General features: G+C 44.0%; 2 long non-coding RNA genes across 4 annotated transcripts in view; one reads left to right on the top strand and one right to left on the bottom strand.

Annotated features, from left to right (window-relative positions):
* Positions 1-22,919, top strand: part of LOC142892495 (uncharacterized) — a 93,271-nt gene that overhangs the window by 55,297 nt on the left and 15,055 nt on the right. The gene's annotated exons all lie outside the window — the stretch shown is intronic.
* LOC142892480 (uncharacterized) lies at positions 10,079-11,033 on the bottom strand. Its single transcript, XR_012927433.1, has 3 exons — positions 10,585-11,033; positions 10,321-10,406; positions 10,079-10,220 (listed from the first exon to the last, which is right to left on the bottom strand). It is a non-coding gene; the product is annotated as an uncharacterized LOC142892480 (long non-coding RNA).

The raw sequence follows: 22,919 nt of genomic DNA, 5'->3' as shown, positions 1-22,919 counted from the left end.
GTTTTCTAATCCTGCCTGAACGATTCTACCTGCTGTAATTGACGCGGATCTCTCTCTCTCTCTCTCACACTCACTCCCTCTCTCCCTCTCTCTCTCCATGCGATAGACCCAAACTCCCTTCGCAATTGACCAGTAGATCGCGATGGACGTAATGGGCACCCCTGGCATAGATGCTTGTGTAACATGGACATTGATGTACAGGACAGGGGGCTCCATCCTATCACCTCTCCTCTCCTCACTCTCTCCCGAAGCTCTCAAAAATATCTCCAAACTAAACGCTATCTAGTCTCAAACACTCCAAACTATAAACACTATCCAAAATCTAGTAATCCAAACTCTCTCCAAATCTCAGTTGACTGCAACTCTCCTACAATAACCCCCATTTTGAATGGAGCCTGAGGGGTCTATATAAACCGTTAAAATATGAATTGCAGATATATATATATATATACATATATATATATATATATATATATATATATATATATATATATATATATATATATACATATATATATATATATACATATATATATATATATATATATATATATATACATATATATATATATATATACATATATATATATATATATATGGGTCCACTTTTCTGCTGCAGATGGCCATTTTCATTTTACACCGTCCAAATTTACAGCTCAGGGCGCTGGGACGAATTCCAAATTGTGTGCAGATACAGGCCTACACTTCAAATAATTATGAGAAAAATCCAACGTAAAGAGAGCACTTCCATTAGGAAATAGTCAACATGAAATTTCGTCTTCTACTGACACCTGCTGGTCAAATTGAATAGTTGCAAATATTGTGAAGAAGTTGTCATCTAATTCTAATCTTTTTTTTTTTTTTTTTTCTCCCTTGTCCGGTCTGGCCATAATGACAAGCAGAAGTGTCTCTGAATGTCTATGATGGCTGACAGATTTTATTCTCAGAGGTAGATCTTGAGAGTGTGAGCCACGTGGGTGGTTTCAGGAGCTACCTCTTCAGTGGTTTTATTATAATATTCTTGGTGACATTCTGGCCATGACTGGACTGAGGGGGATAGATAGGGGGGTGAGTAGAGAGGGGAAATGAGTGTGGGGGGGGGGGGGGGGGGATGATGAGATGATGAGAGGGATAGAGAGAGAGGAGTAGAGTAAGGCAACTGGCAACAACATACAATTGTGTTAAAAGAGAACAAAACAGATCGTAAATATGCATAGCTAATTGTCAGATAGTGCATATATACCCATACAAACATACATGCGAGTTCATACAGTGATGTTAATAATAATAGCGATGATAATAATAGTAACGTTAATAGTAATAATAATAATAATAGTTATAATAATAATAATAATAATAATGTTGATAGTAATAATAACGATGATAATAATCTACTCATGGATCAATAAGACAATAAGCTATGCAATAGTGTACAACAGTGTACCCGCGCTTGTGTATATTTGTGTGTGTGTGTGCGTGTGTGCGGGTGTGTGTGTATATTTGCATGTGTGTATACTTGTGTGTGTGTGCATGTTTGCATCTGTGTATACGTGTGTGTGTGTGTGTGTGTGTGTGTGTGTATGGATGTGGTGGTGTGTGTATGGATGTGGTGGTGTGTGTACCTGAATGTGGGGGTGGGTGTGTTTAAGTACGTCACTGGAAGTAGGCTGCCAATTAGTGCGGTCTCCGAGGCCGCAACCACCCCACGCCAGCAACGAGCCGGGGGGGGGGGGGCCCGGACACGGCATACCCACCGCAAAGCGGTGGGTATGCCGTAAGGGCGGACAGGCAGCAGAGCCCGGCCCCCGGACGGGGGCCCCCCAGGGCAAGCGAGACCGGACTCATCCCCATGACAGGACCCAGCCCCTTCACCCACCGGGAGGATCGGTACCCAAGGCAGGCCCGGGCACCCAGATGCCCCCCCCCTACGGACCCAGTATGGCGCATCAACCGGCCCCCTCCACCCCTCACACCCCCCAGCCACCCCCACCGCCCCGGGACCCCCCGGCGCCAGGGGACAGCCCCCCCCTGGCCCCCGGGGCCACAGCCGCACCCCCGCCCCCAACGCCGGCAAAGCGGGCCCCCGAGCGAGAGTTCCCCCTGGTTCCCCCTGTGCCCTGTAAAAGAAGAAGATAAATAATTAAAAAGATAAAATTAAATAATCAATCCGTGGGCCCCCGCCCACCACTGTCAGACCCCCGTGTCTCAGGTCGTCGCCGCCCACCCGCCCCCGAGTGGCGCAGGGGGACCACCCGGGCAGCGGCCCGGTCCCGGGATTGGGGGAAGGGGGACCCCGCCACAAGTGGCGAGGTCCCCATAAGCCCAGCCGGTCTCGCACCTCGGGGGCACCAGACTGCACAGGGCCCATCCAGGGTGGGAAAGATGTCGGGTCCAGCCCCCGCTAGCAGGCCGACCCCACTGTGTGTAGGAGTGTCAGTGTGTGTATATGTGCACTTGCTGGTGTGTTGGACTATGGTGCGTTTGAAATGGAAGTGTGGTAAGGCCCTGGGGCAACCACACTGCTGCTGAGCAGGGCGGCGGCCGCAGTGCACGAACCCCCCCCCCAGGCCCTAAGTGTCTATAATGCTATTAAGATTGGAGAGGGTCTCGGATGGAGCGGTGGCCGGCCGATGGAGACCCTCATCCAAAGCCCTAGTGATAATGTCAGTGGGTCGTTGGCTGCGTGGGGGCCAGGTCCTCGCCAACGAGGGTGCAGTCGGTGCCCCATAGCAAGGGTGAGGAGACCGCGGTGGACCCGGTCGCCGCCCATATCGAGTCCCCCGCGGCGCCCGCCAGAAGGCCGGGCAGCGACCACCCAAGACACAAATCCCCAAAACAGAAGGAAAAAAATAAATAAAATAAAATAAATAAATAAATTAAATGTAAAAAAAATATATATATATATAAAAAAAAAAAAATAAATAAAAATAATTAAAAAAAATAATAAATAAAATAAAAAAAAATAAAATAAAAAAATACACCTATTATGTGACCAGGGGGGACTCCCGCGACCAGGGAGACGGAGAGCGAAGGTGGGGCAGAAGGCACCACCCGGGCACACAGGAGCGGTAGCCGCCGGCCGCGCAGCCCCACCCCAGGCATGTGACCCCACCGCGTACGATCCAGCGCCAGTTCCCAGACACAGGGACGGACTAGCCCCCCCACCAACAGGGGGGCCCCCGGCCCAGAGCCAGGGACCGCCGCCCACCCACCCCAGCCGCCGCCCCCCACCCCGTGGCACCACCCCCCAACCACCAGGCCCAGCCCCCCGCGTGGAAGACATCCCCCGCCGGGGCACCCAACCCCCGACCCCCCACCAACCCGCAAAGCAGCCGAGCACCCCACGCCCAACACCCCCCCCCTCCCAGACCGCACCCGGCCCGCGGCAGCACGACCACGGCCGCCCACATCAACCAGCAGCCTCAGCTATTGATTGTTTATTACTTAGTTATAGGATGAAGCAGACATTCCTACCAAGGAGGTGTGGTCTAACAGTAAGTTCCTATATTGTGCAATGTGCAGGTGTTGCTTTGTTTTCCAGTTTATGAGGATTGTTTTCTTAGCGATAGATAAGGAGGTGATCAGCATGCGAGATTCTGCCTTATCTGATTTGATATCACTGAGGTCCCCTAAGAGACAAAAAGAAGGAGTGGCTGTGATGGTGTAACCGACCTGTGCTGATAGATCATTGCATACTATGTGCCAGAATTTATTTACTGGTGGGCAATGCCATACAGCGTGTAGGTAATTATCTGGAACATTAACTGTGCAGTGTGAGCAGGTCTGAGAGGCGGTCATGCCCATCTGAAACATCCGCTGTCCAGTGTAGTGGATCCTGTGGAGTACTTTAAAATGTATTAATTGTAGATTAGGTTGTTTTATCAGTGAAAAGGTGTTCAGGCAGATTGTTCTCCAGAAATTAGAGTGGGGCTGGAGAGACAGGTCTCTTTCCCACTTAACAATGGGGATAGAAATAGTGTGATCTGTGTTTGTAAGGATTTTATATATCTTGGAAAGTAGTTTAGGAGGTGAGAAATTAAGGACCGACTGTACAGCCGGAGAGACCTCCATGTGTGTTTGTTCAAGTTTGAATTTTTTCTTAATTATGGACTTAATTTGCATGTATTCTAAGTAACAACTACTGTTAATTCCAAACTGTGTCACAAGCTCTTGAAATGGTCTAAAATTATTATTCTCTCTTATGTGTTTTACGTGAGTTATACCTTTATCTGCCCAATGTGTGAAGTTAAGTGTTTTTTTATTTTGTAGAAAATCAGGATTGTTCCAGATGGGCATACGACCGCACGGGAGAAGGGAAGAACCTGTGATTTTCAGAAATTCCATCCAAGCCGTCAGAGAGTGACTTATATTAACGCTTTTCATGCAGCTGTGGTGTTTTGGTGTGCTGATAAATGGCAAGTCTGCTAACTGAATATCACCACAATAGGCTTGTTCTATGACATGCCAGGATACATCATGTGGGCTAGGGTTGAACCACTTGAATGAATATACTTTATTCTGTTGGCAATATAGTAGGAATAAAAGTTTGGCAATTCTAGTCCCCCAGCATCTTTCGCTTTTTGAAGCGTCTTCAGACTGATACGGGGTGGTTTGTTTTTCCATAGAAATATTGTGACGTTTGAGTTCAGGGTTTTAAACCACTGAGCAGGGGGTTGCTAGGGAATCATTGAGAAAAGGTAGTTTAGTTTAGGTAAAACCATCATTTTTACTGTTGCCACTTTCTCTAAAAGAGATATGGGTAAGTTTCTCCATCGAATTAGATCATTTTCTATTTTCTTTAATAGCGGGATGAAATTGAGTTGTATTAAGTCTGATAGGTTGGGAGAGAAGTTGATACCTAAGTATCGTATGTTACCGGCTTGCAATGGTGCTAGAGAGGTTCGTTTAAATTTACAATTAAGCGGTAGCACCGTGGATTTTGCCCAATTTATTGAATAGTCCGAAATACAAGAGAAATTGTCAATAAGGCTGATAACTTCAGTAAGTGAGGATTGTGTATTTTGAAGAAATAACAATACGTCATCGGCATATAAGCTTATTTTATGGTCAGATGTTGAAGTTTGGACTCCTTTGATATTATCATTTTGCCGAATTGCAGCTGCCAGAGGTTCTATGAACATTGCAAATAGTGAAGGGGAGAGAGGACAGCCCTGTCTGGTGCCTCGTTGCAGATTAAACCTTTGAGAGGTCTGGCTGTTCGTTCTGACTGAGGCGCACGGAGAGCTATATAATGTTCATATCCAGGATATAAATGAATTCCCGAAACCAAATTTTTGTAGTGTTGAGAATAAGAAACTCCAATTGACCCTGTCAAATGCTTTTTCTGCATCTAGCGAAACAATTGTTGTTTGTAGATTGTTGGCGTTAGTATAATGTATCAGATTGATAAATCTACGTACGTTGGAGGTTGAATCTCTACCTTTAATAAACCCTGTTTGGTCAGGATGGATTATATATGGAGTAATTTTTTCTAGTCGTCTAGCTATTGCTTTACAAATAATTTTAAGATCGGTATTGATTAATGATATTGGTCGGTAGCTAGTCGGAAGCAATGGGTCTTTGTCCGGTTTGAGTATGAGGCTAATGTTAGCAGAATTCATGTTTGATGGGAGAAGTCCAGTATTTAGGATCTCTCTAGCCATTCTATTATAGGTCGGACCAATAGTAGGCCAAAGTGCCTTATAAAATTCTACTGGGAAGCCATCAGGTCCTGGGGCTTTATTTACTGGCATTTGTGCCAAGGCTTCTTCAAACTCCGCCTGAGTGAGATCTGCGTCCATTGTAGTAGCCTGTTCCTGATTTAATTTAGGTAGCACAATACTATTAAGAAAGTTATCTATTGAGGCTTCTGAAGGATTATTATCGGAGGAATATAATTTTTTGTAGAAATCTCTGAAGCATTGGTTAATTTCTTCTGGGTTATGGGTTAGTTTGCCATCCAGGTTTTTGATGGAGGAGATTGTTGCTTTTTCTCTGTTTGACTTTAGCTGGTTCGCTAAAAATTTGCTAGAGTTATTATTGCATTCAAAGTTTTCAAGGCGTAATCTTTGCATTTGGAACTTGTTTTTTTTATCTGTCAGTTTGGCTAATTCCGTTTTTAGTTTGCATAACTCCTTCCACACGTCTTCTTCCTGTTGGATGGCATATGAAGATTCTAATGTTTTAATATTATTAACTAATTCAGACTCCAGAGCTAATTCCCTTTTTTTTTTGTGGCATGAGTAAGATATTATTTTGCCCCGCATTACTGCTTTAGCTGTTTCCCATAGAACATGTACAGGAGTTTCATGCGAGTCGTTAATTTGTAGGAATATTGTCCACTCCCTATTAAAGTATTTTATAAAATCTGAGTCTGTGAGTAATGACGTGTTCAGCCTCCAATTCCAGATCGGTGCTCTAGGTGCCTTTGTAGAGACGGAGATAGAGGCAGGTGCATGATCACTAATAGTGATGGAGTGGATCCGGGCTTCCCCGATATCTGCCAAGAGTGAGTTGCTGGTGATAAAGTAGTCCAAGCGTGAGTATGAGTGGTGAACAGAAGAGAAAAAGGTGTACTCTCTGTGAGTTGGGTGGTTTGAACGCCAAGGGTCTGATAAACCAAAATCACTCATATACTGTTTTAATGTGTCTGCAGCTAATGAGTGTCGTTGGCTAGCTGAGGTGTTGGATCTATCAATATCAGAGTTTAACACTAGGTTGAAGTCACCCCCTACTATGAGTGTTGTGTTTACATGTGCAGAGAGTGATAAGAAAAAGGCATGGTAGAAAGAGGGATCATCCACGTTTGGGCCATAAATACTAGCAATACAGTAATCTTTATTGTCAATGTTAGTGTTGATTATTATATATCTTCCATTAGGGTCAGATATTGTACTATTTATAATGAAATTAAGTCTCTTATTGATCAAGATAGCCACACCTCTCTGCTTCGAGTTGTAACTCGCCGAGTAGATGTTTGGAAAAAGGGTCGATTTTAGATTTTGTGCTGTAGTGTGTGTTAAGTGAGTTTCCTGTAGTAGGGCAATGTCGGCTTCAAGAAAATTCAAATGGTTGAGAATTTAAAATTTTTTGTCCCTGGTACCTATACCCCGCACATTCCAAGTGACGAACTTAAGGGAGGTCATGTTTACTATATAGACCTAGAGTGGTGTATGTGTTAGTGTGTGTGTTACGTGTGTGTGCGTGCGTGCGTGCGCGCGTACAACTGCCAATGTAAACAAACATCGTTGCAATCTGTCACGGTGAACATTGTTACCAGAGAGAAAAGAAGTGAGGAAGAGACATTAGTGCAGTTTGAGGGGAGGGATATTAAGGGGGGAGAATCAGTTCGATGCAGAAAAGTCATACTTTAACTGAAATGGCGCTTACGTGATTATCATTGACAACAATATTGGCATAAGCTGCGTTAATACGATATTACCTGTTGTCTTGAAGCCTGTGGAGAGAACGGTTAGTACAACCACGGAGTTGACTTGCTATTGCGGTAGAGCTGACCGTTGACAAACAGTTTGTCTACCGCGACAACCGCTTTAGAGCCTTCAGCGAGGAACCTTTTCCGGATCGGGAAGAGGACTCTTCGTCGATCCAGAATCTCCTTTGGAAATTGATCGTTGACTCCAAAGTCGGTTCCGCGAAGTTCCCGTCCTCGGCTCTTTACCAGCATTTTTTGCTTGAAGTGTTCAAATTTTACCACGATGGGTCTCGGCCGGCGGCTGTCAGGTTTCTTCCCTCCAAGACGATGTACCCGGTGGAAGGTGATGTTCTTGACGGTCTCCGTAGGAAGCTTCAGGTGCTTCGTTAAGAAGTCCGCTACCGTCTTCTCCGGGTCTTCTTCCGCCTTTTCAGGGATCCCTGAGAACACCAGGTTGTCTCTCATGCTGCGCGCCTGGAGGTCTAGGACTGTTTCTTTTAAGTATTTATTGTCTTTAGAGAGTTGGCTCATTCCCTCAGTGAGAGATTTAACCGACCCTCGCAGCTCCTTATTTTCTGCGGCTAGTGAGACAACCTGTTGCTGGCTGAATTCCAGCGACTCGCGCATTGCCTGGAATTCCTTGTGGAGTGTTTCCATTAAGTTTAATCTGGCATCAACGCTGGAGAGCCTTTGTTCGATCGACAATAATATGTCAATTGAGGAATTGCCGGGTGGTGAAATTGTTCCGGGGGAGTCTTCGGGACGGCTTCGCTTGGAAGACGGCGTTGACGTTGGCGTTGGCGTCTTGCCCGTCTTCCCCATAACTTTTCGGTCGAAGATGTCGTCTAGATATTTTTCCAGATCGGCTAAGCTCTCCTCGTCCTCCAGGCTTCTTATCTCTTATCGTTTTTAATCTATTTTATAAATATATGTAATTCGGCAAAATAGTCAGGTAAAGTTTGTTTACTACTGACACGGTGTCGCCATTTTGGATTGCGCCGACGGTCCGAGAATCTCACAGCATCACGCGAGAACTTCTGTGGACTCTCTGAAAACAAACGAAATCATTCTAAGCCCTATTAAAATGTCTCGCAAAAATACAAAACAAAAACACGGTCGGTACACAAAGTAAAATATATTTCCGGGGACACAGAAGGCACAAAAAACGTTGTTGCGGCAGTAACTCAGCCCGCGCTGGGTCCATACGAAGCTGGATTAGCCGCGAAACAGCTGCTAAAGGGTGAAGCCTTCACGACGGTAAGTGTTTAAATTGTGCCTGTTACGTAAAGTTTGCCATTTACTCTTCACTCCCGCACCGGCAAACTGAGAAAGTGAGGCTCAGCAGCGACGAAGAGTGTGACCCCGGGCGGGGGCGTGTACCGGCAAGGGGGTGGAGTGAAGTGAAACAAAGCGTTTTCGCAGGATGCAGTAAATATGAGGAAACGAGCCGCGAGATACGCAAATCTATAAAAGCTTTCAGCGCGGAAAATCGTGCGTTGCTGCTCTGGAGGGGCCAGACATCAAATACAAAAGCCCAAAAATTAGTATAATAGGTGACCTTTAATAACAGGGTGTCTGCAGGCAACACAGGCAAATGTCCATAAGTCCAGTTAGTGATCAATAAACATAATGCAGAAACAGTGGTCACTCAAACAGACGCCACTGTTCTTTGAGTACTGAGTTGAGTGGTCATTCAAACAAGGCACTGTTCTCTAAATGCTGAGTGTGTGGTCAGTCAACTAAAGGCCACTGCCCTTCCTCCAAAACATATTGGTAGGAAGGGGAGTTTGACCTTTTCCTGTTCAAGTGGCATTCCCTCCTTCTTTCTCTTTATCTATCACACTCTCAGGACGTCAACTGTGTGTATTGGACCAAAATCATAAGGAGGGTCCAGAAGAAGCCAACGAGAGGGGTTAAGTCCCAACCACGACCTCTCCCTGCAAACAAACAAGAACCAATCAGTCAGGAGTTCATCCCATATAAACTCTGTCAGGTGCCAGGATCTTTGTAGGACTGTATAGCAATTTTCTGTTTGACTGCACTAGATGAGTGTATGGTTTCCAGTGGAAATAATAATAATAATAATAATAATAATAATAATAATAATAATAATGATAAGAGGAAGAAGGATGATGATGATGATGTGCTCTACAAATACAGACTGTATTTTTTTACATGAAACTGGTGGAAATACATTTGAAGTTCATTGAAAGAGGTTAATAGCTGCATGGGTGAAGATGGTGTGCTTGAAAACAGGGCAGAGGGTGCTAGAAAATGGGGTACAGGGTGTGCTTGTGTGACTTGTGTACTGTTTATTTAGAAATAACAATTTCTCTACAGTTTTTGTGTTAAACGGTTTCTTTTTTTGGAAACAATTTCCCCAGCCTTTCAAAAAACTTGTTCACATGGAACTGATGAGGCTGGGGTACAAAGGAAGTGTTTTGCCACTTTGTAGAGATTTGGGTAGACCATTTGGTGGTTGGCCCAGTATCTTAAGGGGTCTTCGGTTCTTTCAAGAAGCTTATCGGCGAGGTATCGATTTACTTCCACGATAGCATTTTCTGTGGCGCTTTGTGTTTGCCTGGCTCGGTTGGCATCATCATCCAGCAGTGTCCACAGGTCAACTCCTGAAAAACTCCTGAAACTGTGGCAGCTGCTGAATTTGCTGGGCATTGTTAACGTTAACTATATTTGTGAATTCGGACACTAAACGCTCCTTAACACCGGCTGCCACTCTCGGACTTGAAAAACCAAAGGTCTTATAACGCGAATCCAGGAGTGTAGCAATCTGCAATCTGTCCCCCAAGCATCTCACTAAATTATGCGCTTAGCGTTGTGCCATGGGGGTTGTGAGTTCCGTTTGGAGCGCTTCAGTGGTGTGTTGCAACACACGGTAGAGGGGGATGGCTTTGGAGCCAGAGACCCTTCTTTCCTCTGACAGCTCCTCAGTCGCTACTTGGAATGCAGCCAGCACCTGAAATGACAGGAAAATTCATATTTTCTGAATGCATAAACTGTGTTGTGAACTTGATTTTCAGTGTAGTATGATGTTCCAAGTGAGTAAACCCTTCAGCATCATCTATGCAATAACCCAACTACACCATTTGGATTGTACTATAATTATGTCTCTGGTTATGCATTATATACTGCACCTTGATGCATTCTCCTGTGTTTTCATGCTGCTGATTGGTCAGAGGAGTCACATCAGTATTAAGCAACGCTAGGGCTGCTGCCACTGCATCTCTTTCCTCATGAAGGTGTTGGAGCATTTCAAAGGTTCTGTTCCATCGTGTCTCCACCTCCAATTTGAGCTTCTTCACACCGCGGCCCAGTTGCTTGAAATATGAAACAATCCTCCTGCTCATAGCTCTTATTTCCTCAAGGCCAGGAGTAGCTTCAATTGCATTTTCTACAATCAGGTTCAGACAGTGTGCTATGCATTTGCAATGTCTTAAGTTGAGGGTGTTGGCTGCTGCATTCATATTGCTGGCTGAATCAGTGACAATGCATCGTATTTTGCTACTGAGGCCCCACTCTGCCATCAGCGTTGCAATTTCTGCTGCAATATGGGCTGCTGTGTGGGTCCTTGAAAATGGCTTAGCCTCCACATAAAGAAAGGCATTGTTGCAGGAGTCATGCAAAGAGCTCAAGGAAGGACAAAGGAAGCACATCCCTCATGAACTGGTGACCAGAGGGGGACTAGAGGATGGACAGCAGAAGCAACTGGCTTTGCCACCACCATCAAACTCTACAACACATTCAGTTCCAGGGTGGGGAACTTATGATCCATCGGAGGCACGGGGGAAAGGGAACCTGTGACCTCAGGCTTGTCTTGCAGGAAATTGTTTGAACAGGTGACAGCGGAAGAAGGGATGGATCATTTGGCTCCCTGCCAAATAAGGACTTGTTTCTTCTCATTATCAGTAATGAGAGTGTAACGCCTCCAACCTTCACTGGATGAAGAAACCACACTGTCTAGTAGTGATGGTGAGGTGAAGCCTCATGAGGCATTGAACTACTTGAGCCAACCTCTTACATGATACTGAGCCATGTTTTTTTTTTCTAGGGTGGCAGCAATGCACTTCCGTAATTTAGCCCCTCTTAGAGAGTGATTTTTCGTTTCGACTTTATTAGTCCTTTTGCATTCCTCCGAGTGAGCGCTTTTGGTTTTGATCTGTTAGTCTAGGTTTATCCTTTAGTTATATGTAGTGATGGTGAGGTGAAGCCTCATGAGGCATTGAACCACTTGAGCCAACTGGTTCGAGAAAGGGTTAATTTCTCAAAGCTTCATGTGCACACGACACCACCAACTGGCCAAGTGTACAATCACAGGCAAGCTGTGTCTGAACCACATGTGTGATGCATTGAATTTTTGTGTCTGTTATGTCTGTTGGGAATGACTATGAATTGCAAAAAATGTATGACCAAATCATTTCTGTACATAAATTATAATGTGTATAATACATTTTTTGAATGTATTCTGTTAGTGCAAATTTTCAGAAAATGCTAATATAATATGGCAGGTTGTGCAATTTCTTTCTGAAAAGGGCATGGGTGTAATCAGGCAGATGACAGTGAAAGTGCTTGTGGAACTTGGAAAAGGGCATAGATCAGGGGTGCTCACACTTTTTCAACATGCAAGCTACTTTTAAAATGACCAAGTCAAAAAGATCCACCTACTATAAAATAGAAAAACATATTAATTCAGAAATACATTTGTAGTCCACTGATAAAGAAAGAAAGAAAGAGGATTAAATGGGTCAACATGTTCCCATGTGCATGTATGCTTATCATTGCACAGAAAACTCATGGTTTAGAATTGTTAAGGTTATATCGAACAGAGACGTGGGGAAAAGTCGGGCCGGCGCTCGCCAACGGCTGGACCTCAGAGAAGTTGTCTGAGACAGGAAATGGACCCTTTTTTGTACGTTTTGAGCTCTTTCGGAGGTTGCGTTTGCAGTTTGACCAAACGGCCACCATGCGTGGCCCTCCGTGTAGGTAAGAAGAGTTCCTGTATTCCTACCTTCCGGGGACCCACCTCCATTCGGCAAGTGCTTCAGACGCATTGCCCAGACGCTCGCTCTGACCTTGAGGTAAGTTCGTGGGTTAGGGTTAGAAGGATTCCCGGAATCCTCCCTCCATTCGGCACTTACCTCAGACACATTCCCCGGACGCCCGCTCGACTTTGGTGTAAGTTCAGGGGTTCGTGGGTGGGTGGGTAAGAAGGATTCCCGGAATCCTCCCTCCACGCGGCATTTACCTCAGACACACGCGGGAGACAGCCTCTCGAGTCAGGGGACCAAGGTAAGGAGTCGGGGTGGGGAACGTGGGATAGGTAGAAATCCTGGAATCCACTCCCTTATGGGCGGGTCTTTCCATTTTTGCATAACGGGAGGTTCATTAGGTTAGGGTGACTGTGATTGGCTGTTGAGTGAGGAGGTCACCTGACCCAAACCCTGTATATTGGCGCATTGTCCGCCCGCGATCTTCATGAGCGAGAAGAGAGACGATGAGCATGCCCAGCAGCCAGAGCCAGGAGGAGGAGGACGTCGCGCGCCCGGTAAGTTGACTGGAGCCACACCACCAGGGTGAAGTCGACGTCGTCCACGGCTCTTATATTTTGCCCATCCTTTTTGTCATTGCACAGGTGGAGGCCGCCGCCGCCTCCGATATTGAAGAACAATTCCACTCCATACTAGAGGAGAACCAAACGGAGCAGGAGGCAAATAGATTTCCTCGAATCCTAACGTCCATGTGCAATTGCGGCACTTGTTCAATCGAGTCACACATACGCATATGCTGTTTTCGTAGGCTGATGCTGGCGCCCCAGAAGACACCAAAGAGGCTGGCACCCAGACTTCCCCGACTTCCAAGACTTCCCAGACTTCCGAGCCCAAGGAAAGTTGACTTGACAAATTGAAAATAAAAAGTTATTTGTTCAGTAACCTCAAAGACTCAGGTAAAATGTTGTGTTCCGGGAATCAGACCTCCAGGGGTTACCTAGCTCAGACACATGCCCCAGACAGTCGCTCGATCGGGGGAAGCAGAGGCAGCGTTAGGGGTTAGGGTTAGGGAGGGTTCCTGGAATTATACCTACCCGGGTAGGTAATGTTGTGGAAAAGAGCGAAGATGCCGATGCAGGAATACTGGGAGAATAAGTAATTTAATAAACAGACAATAAAAGGGGATCGGAGCTCCGAGGCACAAACACAGTACAACCAACAGAACAGATACAACAAGTGCACCAACTCAAATGCCTGTGAGCGTAAGCGCATGTGCAAAGAGGAAAGGAAGAAGAAGGTCTTTTATACAGTGGACCGGGAGGGGAAGAGATAAGGAAGGGAAAAGAGGAAAACAAAGCACAGAGAATCAGCACAAGCTGACACATTTACAGCCTGCTCTGGTGGACCACGAGGAGAATGTCTCGAGAAGGTTATACTATGAAACAAACAGATTACACATGCTACTAGTGATCATATGACACAGAATACAACAGAATAAAGAATAACCCAAGAATACATATTTCCCATTACAGTAAATAATATAATACAATTAACACTATAAACAATAAGAACACTAAAAATAAACTAAAGCAAATAAATCTTGTCACTCATGAAAGATCAGAATTAAAGGGACCGTAGATATATGAATTAAGCGTTGAAGTGCTTAATTACTGATGTATTAGATAAATATTTTCTTTTATGTGATCTTTCCAGAGTGGTCATCCAATGGTGTACTGCAAGCTGAACCAGGACGTGCCAGTACTGCGACTGTGGTTCAATATAGAGGCTGAACTGAAGCAGGACTTCCGTCTGAGCAGAAGAGCCGTGCAGGGTCTACAAAGGCTCCTGCAGAGGGAACAGGACCATGGCTGGGGCTCTCAACAAGAGGTCCTGATATACGTTTACTGGCTGGCTCACGGCTTGTCCTATCGGGTTGTTTCCAGCGTCTTCTGTGTGCCAAAGACAACTGTACACCGTGTCATACACAGAGTTGCACGTCTGATCTGGCTTAACCTGAAGCTAGCCTTCCACTTCCCAGAAGCAGAAGACCTCAATGAAGTTGGAGAATGATTTGCGCAGCTTTCAGGAACCCCTGTCCTGAACTGTGTTGTTGACGCAATAGATGGCTGCCATTTTCGCATCAAACCTCCCTCTGAGCACAGACTGGACTACTTGAATTACAAAGGGTTCGATTAATATGCAGGCCATTTGTTATTCCAAAGGAAAGTTTCTGGACATTTTTGTCGGGTATCCGGGGTCAGTACACGACACACGCATCATGAAGAACAGCACATTTTACAGGTCCTAACAGGACCCCCCCAGAGATTACATTATTCTTGGCGACGGAGGCGTCTGGACAAACCAGTCAGCCACATCACACCCTACAAAGAGCCTGTAAGGGGACGCACAGAGGCCCGCTTCAATTTCCACCATTCACAGGGGCACAGCATTATCGAGAGAGCTTTTGGTATGTTGAAGATGAGATGGAGGTCAACACTTTTCAGAGCTCTGGAGGTTAGGCCAACATTTTCAGCAGTAGTCATCGCTACCTGGAGCCAGACAATGATGTTACACAAGACATCTTTGACCCTCAACCACACGTGAAGCCCTAGTGGCAAATGAAACATCAATAATAGTTAGTACCCACTAACAGACAAAACAATGATATATGGCTTTGACCTTTTGACCTTAGAGATGGAATTATGAATGGGAGGGGTTGAGTGTTGGGAGGGGGAGTGGGGCGGTGGGGTGTGGATAAAAAGATATGACTTTTTAACCTTGGGACCTTAGAGGCGGAAGTGTGGATGGTTGGGAGGGGGAGTGGGGTGTGGGATGGTGCGGGAATGATGTGCTGGATTTTGTTTTTATATGTGCTGTGTTTTACAGTGAAACGTAAATGTGACGTATTGGCTTCAGCACTGTTCAGATCAAATAAAGGAGACATAAAGCGGATTTCATTTTAAATTTGAAACTGTAATGAACAAAATCAATGTATACTTTAGATACCTGCATTTTGTATGAGAGCAGACAGGGATGGGAAAAAGAGTTTTGCTGTTGTTTTCTTTAAATACACGCCAAACTACCGGGGTTGTCGCGTGAGCTTGCAATGCTGGCTTAAACTGACGGAGACGCCTCACTCGGAAAATGTGCTTCAAAGTGCGCACGCACTGCAGATGCGCCAGAGATCCTGCCAGCAAAACGTCTGCGACACACACACACACACACTCCCGAACCTATGCGCTGAAAAACACAAAACTATACAGCAAAACATCTTAAATAAAATAAAACATAGGCAGATATAACCTTAACAATTCTAAACCATGAGTTTTCTGTGCAATGATGAGTATACATGCACATGGGAACATGTTGACCCATTTAATCCTCCTTTCTTTATCACTGGACTACAAATATATTTCTGAATTAATATGTTTTCCTAATTTATAGTAGGTGGATCTTTTTGACTTGCTCGTTTTAAAAGTGGCTTGCATGTTGAAAAAGTGTGAGCACCCCTGATCTATGCCCTTTTCCAAGTTCCACAAGCACTTTCACTGTCATCTGCCTGATTACACCCATGCCCTTTTCAGAAAAAAAATGCACAACCTGCCATATTATATTAGCATTTTCTGAACATTTGCACAAACAGAATACATTCGAAAAATTTATTATACACATTATAATTTATGTACAGAAATGATTTGGTCATACATTTTTTGCAATTCATAGTCATTCCCAACAGACACAACAGACACAAAAATTCAATGCATCACACATGTGGTTCAGACACAGCTTGCCTGTGATTGTACATTTGGCCAGTAGGTGGTTTTGTGTGCACATGAAGCTTTGAGAAATGAACCCTTTCTCGAACCAGTTGGCTCAAGTGGTTCAATGCCTCATAAGGCTTCACCTCACCATCACTACATATAACTAAAGGATAAACCTAGACTAACAGATCAAAACCAAAAGCGCTCACTCGGAGGAATGCAAAAGGACTAATAAAGTCAAAACGAAAAATCACTCTCTAAGAGGGGCTAAATTACGGAAGCGCATTGCTGCCACCCTAGAAAAAAAAACATGGCTCAGTATCACGTTATAACGTGATACTTTCACGTTTTTACGTGAAAGTATCTCGTTATTTCGTGAAACTATCACATTATTCCGTGATACTTTTTACGTTATAACGTGATAGTTTCACGTTTTTACGTGAAAGTATCTCGTTATTTCGTGAAACTATCACATTATTCCGTGATACTTTTTACGTTATAATGTGATAGTTTCACGTTTTTACGTGATACTTTCAGGTTTTTACGTGATACTTTTCACGTAATAACGGGATACTTTCATGTAAAAACGTGAAAATTATCACGAAATAATGTAATAGTGAAAGCTAAGTGTCAGGTGATTGAGTGAAACGTTTTGCGTGATAAGCGTCTCTTGTGACTTAATTGAGCTACTGCTTTACGGAAGCGTAACTCACGCGTGTCTCATTCTTCGACATGGCTCAAAATGTGCAATCGACGCTGTCTAACTTTCTTCGAGTTCGTGGAGTACCTGAGGAACGCCTTCTTCGAATGGAGAATGATCACTCTGGCTACATAGCTACGCATATAATAAAGTTGGAGTAGGTTGATGTGGGGAGCTATTATAACAAGTATTGTGCATATTGTTTGCTTTGGCTTGACACCTGCACGCCCCGACTGGCCAATTTCTGTGGAAGGGCATACAACACTTTTACCCAACTGTGGAGGGGCAAAGTGGCCTCCCCACGAAAAAGGGGATCTGGACCGACCGGATTGAGGTGGTGGAGTAGAAGGAGGAGGCAGGCAGCGTCAATTGTAAGAGGAAATAAAATGTTATTCTTTTAACCCCCCAAAAAATAAATAAATAAACAGGCGACAGCTTCACAGTCCACTAGTCTCTCACCAGACTAGTCAGCTCTCCCTCCCACACCAAAATGAGCGCTCTTTATAGAGGGCAGCATCATATGGCCAATTGGGCCGCCCCACTAACCGTGGTGACATCGACCATAATGAACATTTCCAAAACAAAACAATAACACAAAGAAATACACCCTTCAATAAACAGAACACAATCCCCCCTAAACATACAAACCCTTAAATACAAATAGACCCCACATTTTCCCCTTAATTACATATTCCAACCAAAAACCAACACCCCCCTTACGGGAATGGGCTACTCCACTTAGCCGGCGCTCCATAAAACCCCACCCCTGCAGCGGCGTGCGCTTCCGCCCAGGAGCAGCGGAGCCGACCGGGACCAAGCAGATGCAGGTGAGGTGTGGGTGAGCAGCATGGTGAGATATGATGGTGTGAGATGATTGACCAGTGCACAAACTGTTACAGGTTGGGAAATGGGACAGAATGGGAGTTGCGGTGCTCCGCGCTCCCGACGCCGACACCCTGCACACGCCACCAGTTCCTCCGCCCCAAAGCATGGCAGGGCACAATAACAAGATGAAATACAAAATAAAAATCCCCTACACAACCCCGTGTGTGCCACTTTGAGTGTGTGTGTGTGTGTGTGTGTGCGTGCTTGGTCGCGTGCGTGCGCGTGCGCACGCATAAAACAGCTTCTCTTTCGCTCGCTCTCCCGCGTGGGCAACGCCACGCCGCCGCGTCCTCGTGGGGGAGACAGTGAGAAGGGGAGGCGGAGATCGCTCACTTTGTCACACCAACGTAGTGCACTGCATACCCATGATGACTAACGTGAAACGTGTTTATTTAAAGAAAGAAAAAATGAAAGACAGACAGGCAGAAAAGCATGGGCCTTTTTCGCAGGGAATGCTGTAATTTATTAATTCCTATATGCTTATGCTGTAAAGTTGACAATCCACTAGATGGCAATAGCACATCATTCTCTACGGTTGTAGCCTGCAGCTGTAAATTCTGGAGTGGGCAAATCAAGGCCCGGGGGTCACATGCAGTTGCCAATGTCCAACAGAAGAAAAATCTCCTCATAAGCAACGTCAGCGGACATAGCTAAGCATGATATCAGTTTTTAAGTTGAAGGTTCATAACAACTATAATGATAATACAAACAAACATATGTCTTTCTTGTGTATATACATAATGCAATTTCGCACATGAGTTGTAATTATTGTCTCTGTTTTTACAGATTGATGCTGCTGTCATTGATTGTATAGATGATGAGGCACTGGTTGTCTCCATCCCAACTTATGGGGATAGGATTGCTGCAAGACGCTTCTGTGTGCAACATCTTGGTGCAAGTTCGAAAGAACCAACTAAACATTCACTGTTTGAGAAACTGAAGAAAAGAATGGGCATTGGTGGGAGTGATGATGACAATAATCACCAGGGGACTTCTACTCTAAAACGGAAAAAAGGTAACGGGAAACGGAACAAATGGGCAGAAAAAGCGACAAGGAAAGTTGAGGTGGGATGGATCCACGAAGGTAAACAAGTCCAAACACGCAAAGGAGGGGGGACAAGAACTCTTGATGTCCCCAAAAATTCCAGAAAAGAAGACATATTAATGTATGCCAAAGACATTTTCTTCCCAAAAGGAGAAAATAAATATGGAAAGTTTGAAACATTTGTTCATGACATATTAGACTACCAGGAGGAAACTATTATTGATGTAACTATTACAGTTGGAGAACTGTACAAGGTACTAAAAATGGGGGTATTGAGATTTTATCTCTGCACTAAGGCCCAAATTGATGAGAGTGAGGAAGACGATGAATTGGGACACTCAAATGTGATCATGGATGAACAACTGAATGATGTGCATGAAAGAGATGAGCAACTTCAAACAGAGGCAGATTCTTTCCTAGACACATCCGAGGTAGTAATTGGCCCCTATGTTGGAGAACCCATCGCAAGCCAATTAAATGACACTTTGCCATATCAACCTGTACTGCAGATCGATGATGACCTTAGCATCACATCTGTCACCTTGCCCATAACTAGCTCAGATCTCATTACTCTAGACATAACATCTAGAATTGATTCATCCAGTATGCTTCCCTCAACAAACACAACAGACATTACTCCAGAGTTAGCTTCTACAGGTGATGTAGCAAGTAGCTCCACAACTATCACCGTGAAACTTCATAGGGTTAATCTACTTAAGGAAATGATAGGCCAATTCAAGGATGAGATACTTCTCAAACACAACCTGAGATACACCTACATAGACGAAAAAGGAGTTTACGTAGATGGTATTTCAAGGGATGTGTATGCTGCCTTCTGGACAGAGCTAATGGACCACACTGCTGAAGGAGAGGACCTGAGGGTTCCATCTCTGTGCCCTAAGTGGCAAGAAGAGGAGTGGAAATCCATCGGACAAATTCTACTGAAGGGATTTCAAGACCATGGCTATTTTCCCTGTCGCCTTTCCCCTGCTTTTGCAGTTGCACTTATTTTTGGTGACAATGAAGTCTCAGATGATGTGCTCTTTGAAAGTCTTCTTTTTTATGTAAGTCAGTCAGAAAGAAATCTGATTAAGGCAGCCTTGAAAGAAGGTCTTTCAGATGAGGACCAGGATGAGCTTATTGACCTTTTGGACCGTTTGGATGTCACAGCAATTCCAACAAAGGAAAATCTAAAAAGCATCCTTCTAAAAGTCGCACACAAACAATTGATCCAAAAGCCAAGATATGCATCCGAAAAGATCTCCATAACTGCTGGTTCCTCCCTAAAAAAAACTCTTTGGGAGCCCACAAGATGTCTTGCAAATGTATGAAAACAAAAAGCCAACAACTAAAAAGCTTTTAAAGTTACTCAGTGCTTCTCCTTCAACTCAAGCAGAAAACCAGAGCTTTCGTTTCCTGCAACAGTACATTCGAGGATTGGATGATGCAGGTCTCAGAAGAATTTTAAGATTTGTTACAGGGTCTGATGTAATCTGTGTTAACAAAATAGAGGTTATGTTCACAGCAGTAGATGGACTAGGTAGATGTCCTGTCGCTCTTACATGTGGTCCGGTTTTGGAACTGCCATGGACGTATGCCTCCTATCCAGAACTACGAGCTGAGTTTGACAGTGTACTTGCTGAAAAAAGTGCCTACACATTCACCATTTTGTAGGTTTCGGTATGCTCAGCTGTTATTTCCATGTGACCTTTTTTGAACTAATTTTTGAGTAAAAGTGTTATAGAGTTCTGATGTGCTCAAAGTTGTGTTTGTTGAGCTCCAATGACCTGTTGTTTTTTTATCAGGTATCAGCCAAATATTGATTTATGTTAAGTTCACAGAGAAAACGATTTGTTGCCTAGTGCAGTGGTTTGACTTGTAATTTAGTGTATTTTGCCATTAACTACATTGTACCTTAATGTTCCAAGATACAGCAACAGTTCATAATGCGTACAGAGAATACAATGTGATAAAACTACAGTGATTGCTATGCACTTAACAAAAAATAAATGTGTACTTGCACTTAACTTTGTTTTTTAATTCATTATATTGCTTTAAATGGGATAAAATACAACCTTTTTTGTCAAGCTAGTTTTATTATGTAAGATCATTGAGTATAATTGTTAATGTCCATAGAAAAAGAAACCCTGTCTAAAGTACAGTAAATGCACAATGCAACATTTCCAATGAGGTAAAGTAAATACATTTGTAGTCCCTCTAGGTTTGAAAAGAATGTTTGAAAAAGGATAGCTACATGTCAGTAAGTGATGAAGCTGTCTCAACACTTAAGAAATTATTGAGTAATTTCCAAGTCTTTCTGAATGCATGCTCTTAGGAAAAGATACAGCTCTATAGCTTCATCTGCTGTGGTAGGTGAGTGTAAGAAGTTCTCTGCCATTATAAAACAACAAATGTTGAATACAGTTTCATCGCAGGGGTAAGGTCCTCTCTGTTGGCATTCTTGTTTACAAGCCTCCACTGCTTCCTGAGAAACTTCCTTCAGGTGATCTTGTCCTCCAAATAGATGAGGGATGGTGTACATGAGAATCGGACATCCACTTGGAGCTACTGCATTTCTGCTATTGCGGATGACATGCGTATTCCACAAATGTGCGACTTGCTGCAATTCTTCCTATAATGAAAGAAAAAAAAATCACACCATTTTTACTCACTGACATTTTATTTTTATTTTTTTTACAGCTGCAAAAGAATGGCTCCATACGTCTCAAAAACCTCCTCAGAGTACGCATACTTATGTCAATTTCATCCATGGTACTCAATAAATTCAGGATCTCACCATGCCTCAAACCAAGTTTAAAATACATCTTAATTGACTCCTGCAGACAAGACATGGTGCCTCCGTTTGCCCCACTCCATTTAGTTTAGATGAAATATGAAATCATCTGAACATGATCACGTTTTAACGTGATATTTTTAAGGTTTTTACGTGATATGTTTCAGGTTATAACGTAATACTTTCACGTTTTAATGTGAAAATTATCATGTTTTAATGTGAAAATTATCACGTTTTTACGTGATAGTTTCACAAAATAACGAGATACTTTCACGTAATAACGTGATAGTTTCACGTTTTTACGTGAAAGTATCTCGTTATAGGTAGATTTCAGTTCAGTTGTGTTCATGAATGTGGAGTGTGTGTGTGTGTGTGTGTAGTCCTGTTCACTTTAATTCATGAGGGTGAATATGGAGGTGTGTGTGAATGTAGTGTGTGTGTGTGTAGTCAGAGAGGGAGAGCACCTTTGTCCATGGGACTGTTGAGTTTTCAACCAATTTGTAGTTCAGCAGGAGTGACCCCTGTAGTTTCATGAACAGCAGAGTTAATGGCAAATCTGAATTCTGGAATATACTGGTCCCACTTAGTGTGATTATTATCCACATAAGAGGCAATCGTGGTTTTCAGGGTACGATTTGCTCTTTCCGTCAAGTTTAAGTTTCATCTTCATCAGGCCTCAGTATCAGTCCAACACTCCATGGTCACATGACCTTCATATGTTCCACACTTGACATGTGACTGAGAGTCTGCTTCTTCTCACCAGTCACTCCATCATCTCCATCAACAGTCAACGTCTCTGTGATGATGCGTTCAAGGACCGTGAGTCCTGACTCCTGCTGTCTCTTCTTCTCTCTACAGATGGAAGGATTGAGGGAGGATGAGAAAGAGAGTGAAAAGGAGAGCTCCATCTAGTGGTGGCTGACAGAACTACAACTACTGGAGATGAGTGACACACCGAGGCTCTGCCCCTCCTCCACCTGCAAGCTACACAAACACACACACACACACACATAAGCACGCACACACCAGTCGTGCTCCAAGTGGACACTCTAACTCTAGTGTTGCACAGTGTGTGGGCATGGTACGACCTTTGACCCTAGTTTTCTCTAACAATGGAAGTTCTTCCCAGACGGGTGTAATAACTGTATTCATCTCACCTATTGTAACTAACTAACGTGATTTACATGTCACGGGAAAGGAACACATGAGGGCCAAAAGGTATCTCCTTGGGTTTGTTTAATTTGCATTTGGGGACTGTCTCTGCCTTTTGTTTACCTAACTTTCTTTTGAAATGTAAGT

This window comes from Nelusetta ayraudi, unplaced genomic scaffold, assembly GCF_046127955.1.
Source record: "Nelusetta ayraudi isolate G7.1 ecotype Tasmania unplaced genomic scaffold, CSIRO-AGI_Nayr_v1 ptg000034l, whole genome shotgun sequence".
In the NCBI taxonomy this organism is placed as follows: Eukaryota; Metazoa; Chordata; class Actinopteri; order Tetraodontiformes; family Monacanthidae; genus Nelusetta; species Nelusetta ayraudi.
Note: the sequence above shows the minus strand (reverse complement) of the source record. Positions and strands in the feature narration are given on the sequence as shown.